The sequence below is a fragment of the Dendrobates tinctorius genome, unplaced genomic scaffold (assembly GCF_039654945.1).
Source record: "Dendrobates tinctorius isolate UK_male_01 unplaced genomic scaffold, ASM3965494v1 ptg000007l, whole genome shotgun sequence".
NCBI classification, from domain to species: domain Eukaryota; kingdom Metazoa; phylum Chordata; class Amphibia; order Anura; family Dendrobatidae; genus Dendrobates; species Dendrobates tinctorius.
The window spans coordinates 10,201,319-10,215,534 of NW_027361675.1; positions in this window are offsets into that span (position 1 = coordinate 10,201,319).

Genomic DNA, 14,216 nt, shown 5'->3' on the forward strand with positions numbered 1-14,216 from the left:
CACTTTCCCTCCCCTGTATATATGGCTCTGCTCCCACCCTCCCTTCCTTGTATATATGGCTCCGCTCCCACTCTCCCTCCCTTGTATATATGGCTCCACTCCCACCCTCCCTCCCCTGTATATATGGCTCTGTTCCCACCCTCCCCTGTATATATGGCTCCGCTCCCACACTCCCTCCCGTGTATATATGGCTCCACTCCCACTCTCCCTCCCTTGTATATATGGCTCCGCTCCCACTCTCCCTCCCTTGTATATATGGCTCCGCTCCCACCCTCCCTCCCCTGTATTTATGGCTCCGCTCCCACCCTCCCTCCCCTGTATATATGGCTCCACTCCCACTCTCCCTCCCTTGTATATATGGCTCCGCTCCCACCCTCCCTCAATGGTATATATGGCTCCACTCCCACTCTCCCTCCCCTGTATATATGGCTCCGCTCCCACCCTCCCTCCCCTGTATATATGGCTCTGCTCCCACCCTCCCTCCCCTGTATATATGGCTCCACTCCCACTCTCCCTCCCTTGTATATATGGCTCCGCTCCCACCCTCCCTTCCCTGTATATATGGCTCTGCTCCCACTCTCCCTCTCTTGTATATATGGCTCCGCTCCCACTCTCCCTCCCCTGTATATATGGCTCCGCTCCCACTCTCCCTCCCTTGCATGCATGGCTCCGCTCCCACCCTCCCTCCCCTGTATATATGGCTCCTCTCCCACTCTCCCTCCCTTGTATATATGGCTCCGCTCCCACTCTCCCTCCCTTGTATATATGGCTCCGCTCCCACCCTCCCTTCCCTGTATATATGGCTCTTCTCCCACTCTCCCTCCCTTGTATATATGGCTCCGCTCCCACTCTCCCTCCCTTGTATATATGGCTACGCTCCCACTCTCTCTCCCTTGTATATATGGCTCCGCTCCCACCCTCCCTCCCGTGTATATATGGCTCCGCTCCCACTCTCCCTCCCTTATATACAGTGGGGAAAAAAAGTATTTAGTCAGTCAGCAATAGTGCAAGTTCCACCACTTAAAAAGATGAGAGGCGTCTGTAATTTACATCATAGGTAGACCTCAACTATGGGAGACAAACTGAGAAAAAAAAATCCAGAAAATCACATTGTCTGTTTTTTTTTCATTTTATTTGCATATTATGGTGGAAAATAAGTATTTGGTCAGAAACAAGCAATCAAGATTTCTGGCTCTCACAGACCTGTAACTTCTTCTTTAAGAGTCTCCTCTTTCCTCCACTCATTACCTGTAGTAATGGCACCTGTTTAAACTTGTTATCAGTATAAAAAGACACCTGTGCACACCCTCAAACAGTCTGACTCCAAACTCCACTATGGTGAAGACCAAAGAGCTGTCAAAGGACACCAGAAACAAAATTGTAGCCCTGCACCAGGCTGGGAAGACTGAATCTGCAATAGCCAACCAGCTTGGAGTGAAGAAATCAACTGTGGGAGCAATAATTAGAAAATGGAAGACATACAAGACCACTGATAATCTCCCTCGATCTGGTGCTCCACGCAAAATCCCACCCCGTGGGGTCAGAATGATCACAAGAACGGTGAGCAAAAATCCCAGAACCACGCGGGGGGACCTAGTGAATGAACTGCAGAGAGCTGGGACCAATGTAACAAGGCCTACCATAAGTAACACACTATGCCACCATGGACTCAGATCCTGCAGTGCCAGACGTGTCCCACTGCTTAAGCCTGTACATGTCCGGGCCCGTCTGAAGTTTGCTAGAGAGCATTTGTATGATCCAGAGGAGTTTTGGGAGAATGTCCTATGGTCTGATTAAACCAAACTGGAACTGTTTGGTAGAAACACAACTTGTTGTGTTTGGAGGAAAAAGAATACTGAGTTGCATCCATCAAACACCATACCTACTGTAAAGCATGGTGGTGGAAACATCATGCTTTGGGGCTGTTTCTCTGCAAAGGGGCCAGGACGACTGATCCGAGTACATGAAAGAATGAATGGGGCCATGTATCGTGAGATTTTGAGTGCAAACCTCCTTCCATCAGCAAGGGCATTGAAGATGAAACGTGGCTGGGTCTTTCAACATGACAATGATCCAAAGCACACCGCCAGGGCAACGAAGGAGTGGCTTCGTAAGAAGCATTTCAAGGTCCTGGAGTGGCCTAGCCAGTCTCCAGATCTCAACCCTATAGAAAACCTTTGGAGGGAGTTGAAAGTCCGTGTTGCCAAGCGAAAAGCCAAAAACATCACTGCTCTAGAGGAGATCTGCATGGAGGAATGGGCCAACATACCAACAACAGTGTGTGGCAACCTTGTGAAGACTTACAGAAAACGTTTGACCTCTGTCATTGCCAACAAAGGATATATCACAAAGTATTGAGATGAAATTTTGTTTCTGACCAAATACTTATTTTCCACCATAATATGCAAATAAAATGAAAAAAAAAACAGACAATGTGATTTTCTGGATTTTTTTTTCTCAGTTTGTCTCCCATAGTTGAGGTCTACCTATGATGTAAATTACAGACGCCTCTCATCTTTTTAAGTGGTGGAACTTGCACTATTGCTGACTGACTAAATACTTTTTTTCCCCACTGTATATGGCTCCGCTCCCACTCTCTCTCCCTTATATATATGGCTCCGCTCGGCTCCCCCATCCCCCCATCATACTTACCCTCACATAGCTGACCTTCCTTCCGCTGAACTTCCCTCCCTGCATCTCGCAGCACTTCAGCTCCTGTGCGGAGCGGTCACGTGCTACCGCTCGTTAAGGTCTATGAATATGGACGCCACGCCTATGGGAGATGAGTGGTGTCCTTATTCATGACCTTAAATGAGCGGTACACTTGACCGCTCAGCGCTGGATGAAGCCGCCGCGCCGACAGGGACCGCTAGGTGAGTATCAGCTGTTGCACCGCCGCCGGCTCCCCTTGTGTCCGCGGACCGGCAAGGGCACTGCAACGGCCCGGTGCTGGGCCGCGGACCGGTGGTTGGGGACCCCTGCATTAGATAACACAGGATAACATCATTCAAGGTAGGTGATTTTACAGCTCATCTTCTCCTCATCCCAGCAGAATGACCTCTGCACAGGTCACAGAGGATGGCCACATCACTCTCCCATAAAAGTCAGCTAACATCTCCAGTCTACAGTTTCATATGGTCCATTTCGCTACTGTAAAACATATCTCTCAATGCTGATAACTCCAGTGCAGGCAGAACTGATCTCTTCATAATCATGTATAGAAAAATAAAATACAAAAATCTACATTCCAATTAGGGAAAATAAAACAAATATGTATACACATCCGGTTTTAAATAGTAAAAATATACACATTTTTTATTAAAAACTATGGCTTTAACACCTGTTTTTTCAAGCTTTTTGATGCCTTTTTTATTTTTTAACAATGAAAACGTCTGTGTGCAGACTGTGCAATAATTCACTAGGATCTTTAAAGTAACACTTGGCCTAGTGATTTTGTCCTAAAGAAATTTCCACAAAAACACCAACAAAATCATGCCGAAAAAAGGTGCAAAACGCTGTATGTAAATCCAACCTTAAAAAAAGAAAAAAAAAATACATGTTAAAAGCTGGCCAAATTTTCAGTGTTTTTGTAATTTTATTATTATTTTATTATTTTTTTTATTTATTTTAACAATCTGCATATTACAATACAGAAGGTCAAACCGTCATTATATATACACATTGTGGCTTGTCAGCATGAAAACTATCCTAAAAATACAGTGCCAATGTAGTCTAATCAGATTATGGCTTTCTTTTATTTAAAGCTTGTTTGAAGGTGAGGGTAATTATCTTCTAGGTGTAAAGGGCCTGTCACACAAAGCGATATCGCTATAACTTATGACGTTATAGCGATATTGCTAGTGATTTCGCTGTGTGTGATACTTACCTACGACCCGCTCCCCCGCTGGTTATCGCTGATCACGCGAGAACGTCCTGGACCGTTTCTCGTCATCAGCTTCCTGTGGCGAGACGAGCGACGAGCGTGGAGCCGGGTGGGAGGACGTAGGATCGCCTAGTGTGACAGGTAAGTAGCGACCCCCGTCCCCAGCGATGTCGCTGGTGAGATCTGCCTGTGTGGCAGCTCACTAGCGACCACTTAGCGATGTACCAGCGATCCTGACCGCGTCATATCGCTGGAACATCGCTAAGTGTGAGAGTACCTTAAGACCTTTGGTTAAAACATTTTGTAGATGATCCCCAATGTGTTAACTGACGAGGGGCAGTACCCCAAAACACAGTGTCTGCAAATTGAGATTCTGGCTTGGCTTTTATCTTAAGTCATGTAACAAGGCTCGTTAAAGGGTCGACACTGACTTTTAGGATTGCTACTTCCAATAGGTGGCACTAGAGCTCTAGTCCTCTTCCTCTCTGAAGAGACAATTTGCATAATTAGCATATTTCCCAGAGGAGCATTTCGGCTTTAAGTCTCCTCATCTCGACATGTTTAGCATGTCATTCTCCGCAAGGAGAAATGATACTTCTTGGATATCGGTCAGACGCCTCTCTCACAGCCAAACCAGATCTCACACTTTGCACTGACGAGGGACAGTACCCCGAAACACAGTGTCTGCAAATTGAGATTCTGGCTTGGCTTTTATCCTAAGTCATGTAACAAGGCTCGTTAAAGGGTCGACATTGACTTTTAGGATTGCTACTTCCAATAGGTGGGGCTAGAGTTCTAGTCCTCTTCCTCTGTGAAGAGACAATTTGCATAATTAGAATATAAAAAAAACTCTTTCCCCAATTATCATACTATATTTTTCAGACTATAAGATGCACCTCCATATACAGTAGGGCGCGACCCATATTTAACCAAGAAAAAATAAAGAAAAAATATTTTGTACTCTAGTAACCTAAGGAAGTGGAGGAGCCAATGGCACTAAGTATTGCATACTGAAAGAGGCCGGCCCTCCCTCCTCCATATTACATACCATTCAGCCAATGACCGAAAAAGCCTTTTATGCTTTCTACCTAATAAACTGCTTTTGCATAGTTCATCCTGCTAAAGATGAAACAATCTGCAATGCACTTAAAGAGTGACTGCAAACTTATCATTTTGGACAGGACAACCCCTTTAAGTATTTTGCCCAACATATCAGTTTTACGTGATGCTTTTTTCATCTTTGGAGGGTGCAGCCAGGCCCTGTAGTATTGGTGTTGGGAATTAGGTTGTCTGTCCTTGTGGAGTGCATGTACTTAATGCATGTTAATCCACCTCTAACAGTATGGGCATGTCCATGATAATAAATGGGAAATGTTTAAGAACATCCTAAATAGGCACTGTAAACGGTTTATACTTTGTGGGAATAAAAGGACAAGAAATAGGAAAAACCCAATGTGACTAAGGAATAAAAGGACAAGAAATAGGAAAAACCCAATATGACTAAACAAAGACGTAAGAGGGGCAATTAACAGTATAAAGAAAGCATTTAAGCTTCTAAAGCAGGATGGAACTGATGAAGCTCTAAAAACTTTAGGGATAAAAATAATTTATCTAAAAAACTAATTAAAGCTGCCAAAAAGGAAACAGAGCAGCACATTGCTAAGGAGAGTAAAACTAATCCCAAACTGTTTTTCATCTATATCAATAGTAAAAGAATCAAAAGTGAAAGTGTAGCCCCCTTAAAAAATTGTGAGGAAAGAATGGTTGTAGATGACAAAGAAAAAGCTAATATATTAAACACCTTCTTCTCCACAGTATTCACGGTGGAAAATGAAATGCTAGGTGAAATGCCGAGAGACAAAGAAAACCCTATATTAAGGGTCACCAATCTAACACTAGAAGAGGTGCGAAAACGGCTAAATAAAATTAAAATAGATAAATCTCCGGGTCCGGATGGTATACACCCATGAGCACTAAGAGAAATAAGTAATGTAATAGACAAGCCATTATTTCTTATATTTAGGGACTCTATAGTGACGGGATCTGTTCCACAGGACTGGCGCATATAAAATGTGGTACCAATATTCAAAAAGGGCTCTAAAAGTGAACCTGGAAATTATAGGCCAGTAAGTCCAACCTCTATTGTTGGTAAAATATTTGAAGGGTTTCTGAGGGATGTTATTCTGGATTATCTCAATGAGAATAACTGTTTAACTCCATTATCAGCATGGTTTTATGAGGAATCACTCCTGTCAATCCAATCTAATCAGTTTTTATGAAGAGGTAAGCTATAGACTGGACCAAGATGAGTCATTGGACGTGGTATATCTTGATTTTTCCAAAGCGCTTGATACCGTGCCACACAAGAGGTTGGTACACAAAATGAGATTGCTGGGTCTGGGGGAAAATGTGTGTAAATGGGTAACTGGCTTAGTGATAGAAAGCAGAGGGTGGTTATAAATGGTATATTCTCTAACTGGGTCGCTGTGACCAGTGGGTTACCGTTGAGGTCGGTGTTGGGACCTATTCTCTTCAACATATTTATTAACGATCTGATAGAAGGTATACACAGTAAAATATCGATATTTGCAAGTGATACAAAACTATGTAAAGCAGTCAATACAAGAGAAGATAGTATTCTACTACATATGGATCTGGATGAGTTGGAAACATGGGAAGAAGGAATCAATATCACCATTACACACTGAACGGGAAACCACTGGGTAAATCTGACATGGAGAAGGACTTGGGGATCCTAGTTAATGATAAACTTACCTGTAGCAGCCAGTGCCAGGCAGCGACTGCCAAGGCAAACAGGATCATTGGATGCATTAAAAGAGGTCTGGATACACATGATGAGAGCATTATACTGCCTCTGCAAAAATCTCTGGTTAGGCCACACATGGAGTACTGTGTACAGTTTTGTGCACCGATGCTCAGGAAATAAATAATGGAACTAGAGCGAGTACAAAGGAGGGCAACAAAATTAATAAAGAGGATGGGGGAACTGCAATACCCAGAGAGATTAGCAAAATTAGGATTATTTAGCTAGTAAAAAGATGACTGGGGGGCGATCTAATAACCATGTATAAGTATATAAGGCGACAATACAAATTTCTCTCCGAGGATCTGTTTATACGAAGGAAGGTGACAGTCACAAGGTGGCATTCTCTAAGTCTGGAGGAGAGAAGGATTCTTTACTGTTAGGACAGTGAGAATCCAGAATTCCTTGCCTGAGGAGGTGGTGATAGCGAACTCAGTCAAGGGGTTTAAGTTAGGCCTGGATGTCTTCCTGGAGCGTAACAATATTGTATCTTACAGTTATTAGGTTCTTTAGAAGGACATAGATCTGGGGATTTATTCTGATGGAATATAGGCTGAACTGGATGGACAAATGTCTTTTTTCGGCCTTGCTAACTATGTTACTTTGTCACCAATAGGCTGTAAGCAGGAATGGTGCACTACACATGTCTATTTGACTAGTGCCTTTTACAAGACTTGTGCATGTGTAATACCAATCAACCGCCTCCCTTTCCCCATGGATGGTAGGTGTCTGAGCAGTTGATCATTAGAATTTTGTACCTTTACTACCTGCACCATTATCATGTTGATCTATTGCATCCTGCAGATCATTAGTAATGCGACCAGTTATAGGTAAATATGGCTGTTTTTTTGTGATGATTTGCTAATCTAGTAATACAAACTACATAAGGATTATCAGTATACAGTATATTTGAGACTTCCTACAGGCAGCATACAACCAGCCAATATGCATGCTCCTGGGGGTCTCAAAGTTGCAGGATTATGTTCACATCCATAACAGACCTTTAGGCCAATGTTAGGCTCCCAACTGCCTTGTCAATCCAATGGTACAACACAATTAATTTTTTGTGATTCCAATGGGCTTAAAAAGGGTACCCCTTACTGTAAACCACTTACAGTGGGGGAAATAAGTATTTGATCCCTTACTGATTTTGTAAGTTTGCCCACTGACAAAAACATGAACAGTCTAAAATTCTAAGGGTAGGTTAGTTTTAGGGTAGCACGGTGGCTCAGTGGTTAGCACTGCAGCCTTGCAGCGCTGGAGTCTCCTGGGTTCAAATCCCACCAAGGGATTCAAATCTGCAAGGAGTTTGTATGTTCTCCCCGTGTTTGCGTGGGTTTCCTCCAGGTTCTCCAGTTTCTTCCCACATTCCAAAGACATACTGATAGGGAATTTATATTGTGAGCCCCATTGGGAACAGTGATGATAATGTATGTAAAGCGCTGCGGAATAAAATAGTGCTATATAAGCAAAAACATAATAAATATCAACTGAAGTCAGCTGCAGAAAAGCATCACAAAGGAAGAAACACAGCATTTGGTGACTTCCAGACTTCAGACATTCATTGCCTGCAAAGGATTCTCTCCAAAAATTGTTAAGGCTGAGTTCACACGTAGCGGCAGTTTTAAACGCGCGATTTTGCCGCGAAAACGTGAAAAATAAGCTTTCCGGAAGGTCCCGGAAATAAGATTTAATAAGATTTCCGGAAGGTCCCATTTGCTATAAAAAGCGCGCATGGCTGTTCCGCCATGCGCTACTATAGCCATACTGCTGCTGTATGTTTGTTTGATGGATGCATGGATTGGTGAATGACTCATTGGAAACCCCTACCCTCTGATACTACGTTTGTGAGAGTGCCTGAGTTATTGCCAGTATCAGCACCAGCGCGCTACTGCTCCATTGCCTCAGCAGTCTAGCGTCAGCATTGCGCCTGCTAGTTAGCAGCGTCTTTACAGCGGCTCTGTCTTTGCCGCGCTGCAGTTGCAGCTCTTTGTGCGTCCGCAGTTGCGATGCTTTACACCTGTGCCTTGTCGGTAGGTCTAGACGGAGTAAGTACCGCCATCTATTGCTACTCCTGTGACCAGATACCGCGGGTGCAGCGCTGTAGTTCTGTGGCCTAAACAGACTCAGCGTTTTTGTGTTTTGTTTCTGGGACTCTGGGAGTTCATCAGAGTCTGAGCAGTGCACATTGGGTGCCGTTATCCCCTGTGCACATTACTGCCAGATTGCTCTGCCGTCACCTAGCAGCAGTTATTACATCTTCTGCACGGTGGACCCTGAGTGGCGAAGGTACTTTATTTATATTTTTATTTAGTGCCTTCCGCCACTCCTAACATTATACTAGCGCCAGGATCTGGCTAGTGATGGCAGATCAGCAGCAACTCATGCAGTGCATACGGCAGCTTGAGAACCGTTTAGTTACTCTTGAGAAGGCTCTCGCCGCTGCTCACGCTACTGATGCTGCTGTACAGGCTCTAACTGATGCGGTAGGTCGTATGTCTGTGTACACCCTTGCACCGACAGTCACTCGCCTCCCGTTACCCGATAAGATTTCCGGAGATGGCACTTCCTGTAGGGGCTTCATCAGTCAGTGCTCAATCCACCTGGAGCTACTGGCCGCGCAATTCCCTATGGAACGGGCCAAGGAGGCATTTGTTATTTTCCTACTCTCGGGCAAGGCCTTGGAATAACCTATTAATGGCTATCAAGCAGGTTTTCCTCAGCCCACGGGTCACGCACGACACTTCTCTGCAGTTACTCGCTCTTACTCAGGGATCCCTCTCGGTTAGCCAGTATGCCGTCCCCGTCCGTTTTCGGACACTGGCATCTGAGCTGGAATGGTCCGATAGGGCCCTTATTCCCGTTTTTTGGCGTGGGCTAGCGGAGCATGTCAAGGATGCTCTCTCTACCAGAGAGATCCCCACTACCTTGGAGGGGCTAATTTCTGTCTCCTCACGTATTGACCTCCGTTTTTCGGAGCGCGGTATGGAGCGTGCTCACTCCAAGCGGAGAGCTAGTCCGGCTCTCAAATTTTTTGAGCCTCTTGAGCTGACTAAGCCAGAGGTTCTATACCCCGAGCCCATGGAAGTGTCTTGTACCAGTTATGACACAGCTCCGGCTCAGGTGTCCATTTGCGGTTGTCATCATGTGTGTGCTGCTTCTCAGGAGGCTAGCTCCCCGCAATGGTTGAACTCTGAGCTGGTTGACAAGTCCTTTGTTCCTCCTGATCTTAGGGCTCAAGTCCTCGCCTGGGCACACGCGTCCAATGCGCACAACCATCGGGGCTATATGCAAACCACAAAGCTATTGGCCGGCGCGTATTGGTGGCCCCACAGAGCTTGGGACATCAAAAAATTTATTCAGGCCTGCGCCTCATGTGCTCAGGATAGCCTTCCTAGGCGGAGAGTGGTGACGACCGCCGACTCACGGCGGCGCTCTGCTGCATCACCTGCTCCCGCTATCTCACAGGTGTCCCTTCTGAAACCTGGTGACCTTGCCTCCACTGATGCCTTCTATGTGTCCCGGTTTACGGTATCACCCACCAGGACACCAAGCTCACCTTTGGGCGAGTTTGAGACCAATGCCACTGTAGGGCACAGGCTGATGGTCCGGAAGGCTCAGTGAGGGGGGCCCTAGGAGGGGGGTAATGTTAGGAGTCAGATTTCTGCCTCTCCTTTGCTGAAATCTGGACTCTCACATTCTGCAGTCTCCTGCTCTTCATCTGCTGTAGAGGAGACTGCAGAGGAGATTGCCCTGCGGCAACTCTCTCCAGAGGCTAAGTCCTCTACTCTTGCGTCTGAGCATGCTCATGGGACGAACTCCCATTGGAGTTCGGGATTCAGGTGTTCAGGTACTGTGTCAGATCCCATTGGCTCCTCTTGGAGACCTGGAGATTTCCGGAAGGTCCCGTTCACTATAAAAAGCGCGCATGGCTGTTCCGCCATGCGCTAGTATAGCCATACTGCTGCTGTATGTTTGTTTGATGGATGCATGAACTGGTGAATGTCTCATTGGAAACCCCTACCCTCTGATACTACGTTTGTGAGAGTGCCTGAGTTATTGCCAGTATCAGCGCCAGCGCGCTATTGCTCCATTGCCTAAGCAGCCTAGCGTCAGCATTGCGCCTGCTAGTTAGCAGTGTCATTACAGCATCTCTGTCTTTGCCGTGCTGCAGTTGCAGCTCTTTGTGCGTCCGCAGTTGCGACGCTTTACACCTGTGCCTTGTCGGTAGGTCTAGACGGAGTAAGTACCGCCATCTATTGCTACTCCTGTGAAGCGCTGTAGTTCTGTGACCTAAACAGACTCAGCGTTTTTGTGTTTTGTTTCTGGGACTCTGTGAGTTCATCAGAGTATGAGCAGTGCACATTGGGTGCCGTTAACCCCTGTGCACATTACCGCCAGATTGATCTGCCGTCACCTAGCAGCAATTATTACATCTTCTGCACGGTGGACCCCGAGTGGCGAAGGTACTTTATTTATATTTTTATTTAGTGCCTTCCACCACTCCTAACACATGTGGCACATCAAACTTATTGAGAATTTCGCTAGAAAAACAATGGTGTGCTTAGTTTTAATGTAACTTTATTCTTTCATGAGTTATTTACAAGTTTATGACCACTAATAAAATGTGTTCAAAGTGCTGCCCATTGTGTTGGATTGTCAATGCAACCCTCTTCTCCCACTCTTGACACACTGGTGGCCATTCAACTGGCCCACGATGACCAATCCACTTTCCAGGAAACTGTTCATGTAGGAATGCTCGGACACCCATAATTGATGGTATGGTGTGGTATATGGGGTACGAAGATAGTGGGGCCATTCTTCATCAAAGGAAACCTCAATGCCACTGGATATCTGAAATTGCTACATGATGATGTGTTGCCCTTTTTATGCACTAAAGATGGCCCGAGTTTTTCCAGCAAGATGGTGCACCACCACATTATGGGTGTCAGGTCTGAGCTTTCCTACAAGGAATCTGACCCCTTTAGAGTAGCATTTCTTCTGCGGTGCTGTGATCAGTGTGTCAAGAGTGGGAGAAGAGGGTTGTATTGACAATCCAACACAGTGGGCAGCACTTTGAACACATTTTATAACTGGTCATAAACTTGTAAATAACTCATGAAATAATAACGCTATGTTAAAACCAAGCACACCATTGTTTTTCTTGTGAAATTCTTAATAAGCTTGATTTGTCACATGATCCTCTTGCCATTGGAAAAAATAAAGTTGGATCCAAAATGGCTGACCACAAAATGGCCAACTTAACAATGGCCACCATAATCACCATCCATCTTGAAAAGTTTCCCCCTCCCATATACTAATGTGTCACAAACAGGAAGTTGATATCACCAACCATTCCCATTTTATTTAGGTGTATACGTATAAATGGCCCACCTTGTATATATTTTGTTATTTTATCACACTTCATAATGCCAGCTTGAAAGACTGTCAGTATATGAACTTTCGAACATCCAATCTAGCCCCCTATGATGGGTGAACATGTTATTATTCCTTAAAGTAACTTATGCATAAATGGGTAGTACTGCATTCGGAAGTTATGCATAACATTGGAGATAATTTCCCGATCACTGAGGGTCTCACTGCTGGGACCCCTGCCATCCCGACGAAACCAGGAGTGAAGGTCAATCGTGTATTGCTGCTCCATTCATTCTTATGGGAGTGCAGAAGACCGGTAGAGTGCATCGGTTATCTATCTCCGGTAGTCCAAATAAGAATGAATGGAGTGGGGCTCTGCCATGGCTCTTGAGATTGGTTGGTGAGTCGCAACAGTCGGACCCCCCAACGATCAGGAAGTTATCTCATTTCCTATGAATAGGGGCTAACTTCAAAACTTGAGAATACTCCTTTAAAATTCTTCTGAAATCTGTCCTCCAAGCCACATAATAGACCTCTATTCAGTATTCATTTGATTATTATTATCGGTAGGATTACATAGAGAGGTGTTACCTCTGTTGTAAATTGTTACCAAATTTCATCCACACAGTGCAGAAAAAAGTTCTGCAAACAATGATATACCATGAGGATTCTAAAGCCGCAGTGGGTCAATTTATGTTGCAGATTAATTGATTAATGGCAGATTTTTCTGAATTGGATACAAAGGAAAAGTCAGAAAATTCAGCAAACACCAGTTTTGTCAAGTATAAAATAGTAAAAAAAAAACACTATAGACATCTTCCCTGACAGTTAACTCCACAGCTTCACTGTGAGGTGTCTTCTGCCTTCTTATGTTTGATCAGCATCAAGCATTGGTTATTAGGCTGCCTTATAAGGCTCCCTAATAGCTGCATTGCTGTTTGCACACTGCTGTGCAAACTGCTTTTTAAAAGCAAAAATACTTTTCTTTCTCTTTTCTGCACAGTTACCAAGCGTTCATTTTTCCACACTTTTGTGTGCAGCAGTCCTGCTTATTAGGCTGCCTGCTGCCATACTTGGACTGAGAGCATCATTGTCAGCCTTCTAAAATCTCTAGGGAGATTCCAATTCTTTCCAATACTATATACACTTTGTACCTTCTCATACACCAGCCTATTTCAGCCTGTTAAATTGAGGTGTAATCTATAGTGGGCCTGAGATAATAGTTCAGCCTCCTAAAATCTCTAGAGAGATTCAAATTCTCCCCAATACTATATACACCTTGCACCTTGTCATACACCAGCCTATTTCAGCCTGTTAAATTGAGGTGTAATCTATAGTGGGCCTGAGATAATTGTTCAGCCTCCTAAAATCTCTAGGGAGATTCAAATTTTCCCCAATACTATATACACCTTGTACCTTGTCATACACCAGCCTATTTCAGCCTGTTAAATTGAGGTGTAATCTATAGTGGGCCTGAGATAATAGTTCAGCCTCCTAAAATCTCTAGGGAGATTCAAATTTTCCCCAATACTATATACACCTTGCACCTTGTCATACACCAGCCTATTTCAGCCTGTTAAATTGAGGTGTAATCTATAGTGGGCCTGACATAATAGTTCAGCCTCCTAAAATCTCTAGGGAGATTCAAATTTTCCCCAATACTATATACACCTTGTACCTTCATACACCAGCCAATTTCAGCCTGTTAAATTGAGGTGTAATCTATAGTCGGCATGAGATAATAGTTCAGCCTCCTAAAATCTCTAGGGAGTTTCAAATTCTCCCCAATACTATATACACCTTGTACCTTGTCATACACCAGCCTATTTCAGCCTGTTAAATTTAGGTGTAATCTATAGTGGGCCTGAGATAATAGTTCAGCCTCCTAAAATCTCTTGGGAGATTCAAATTCTCCCCAATACTATATACACCTTGCACCTTGTCATACACCAGCCAATTTCAGCCTGTTAAATTGAGGTGTAATCTATAGTGGGCCTGACATAATAGTGCAGCCTCCTAAAATCTCTAGGGAGATTCAAATTCTCCCCAATACTATATACACCTGTCATGTCGGACACAGTTCGCACCAGGGTGTCCGGCAGACAGCGGTAATACCCCATCCTACCACTTTGT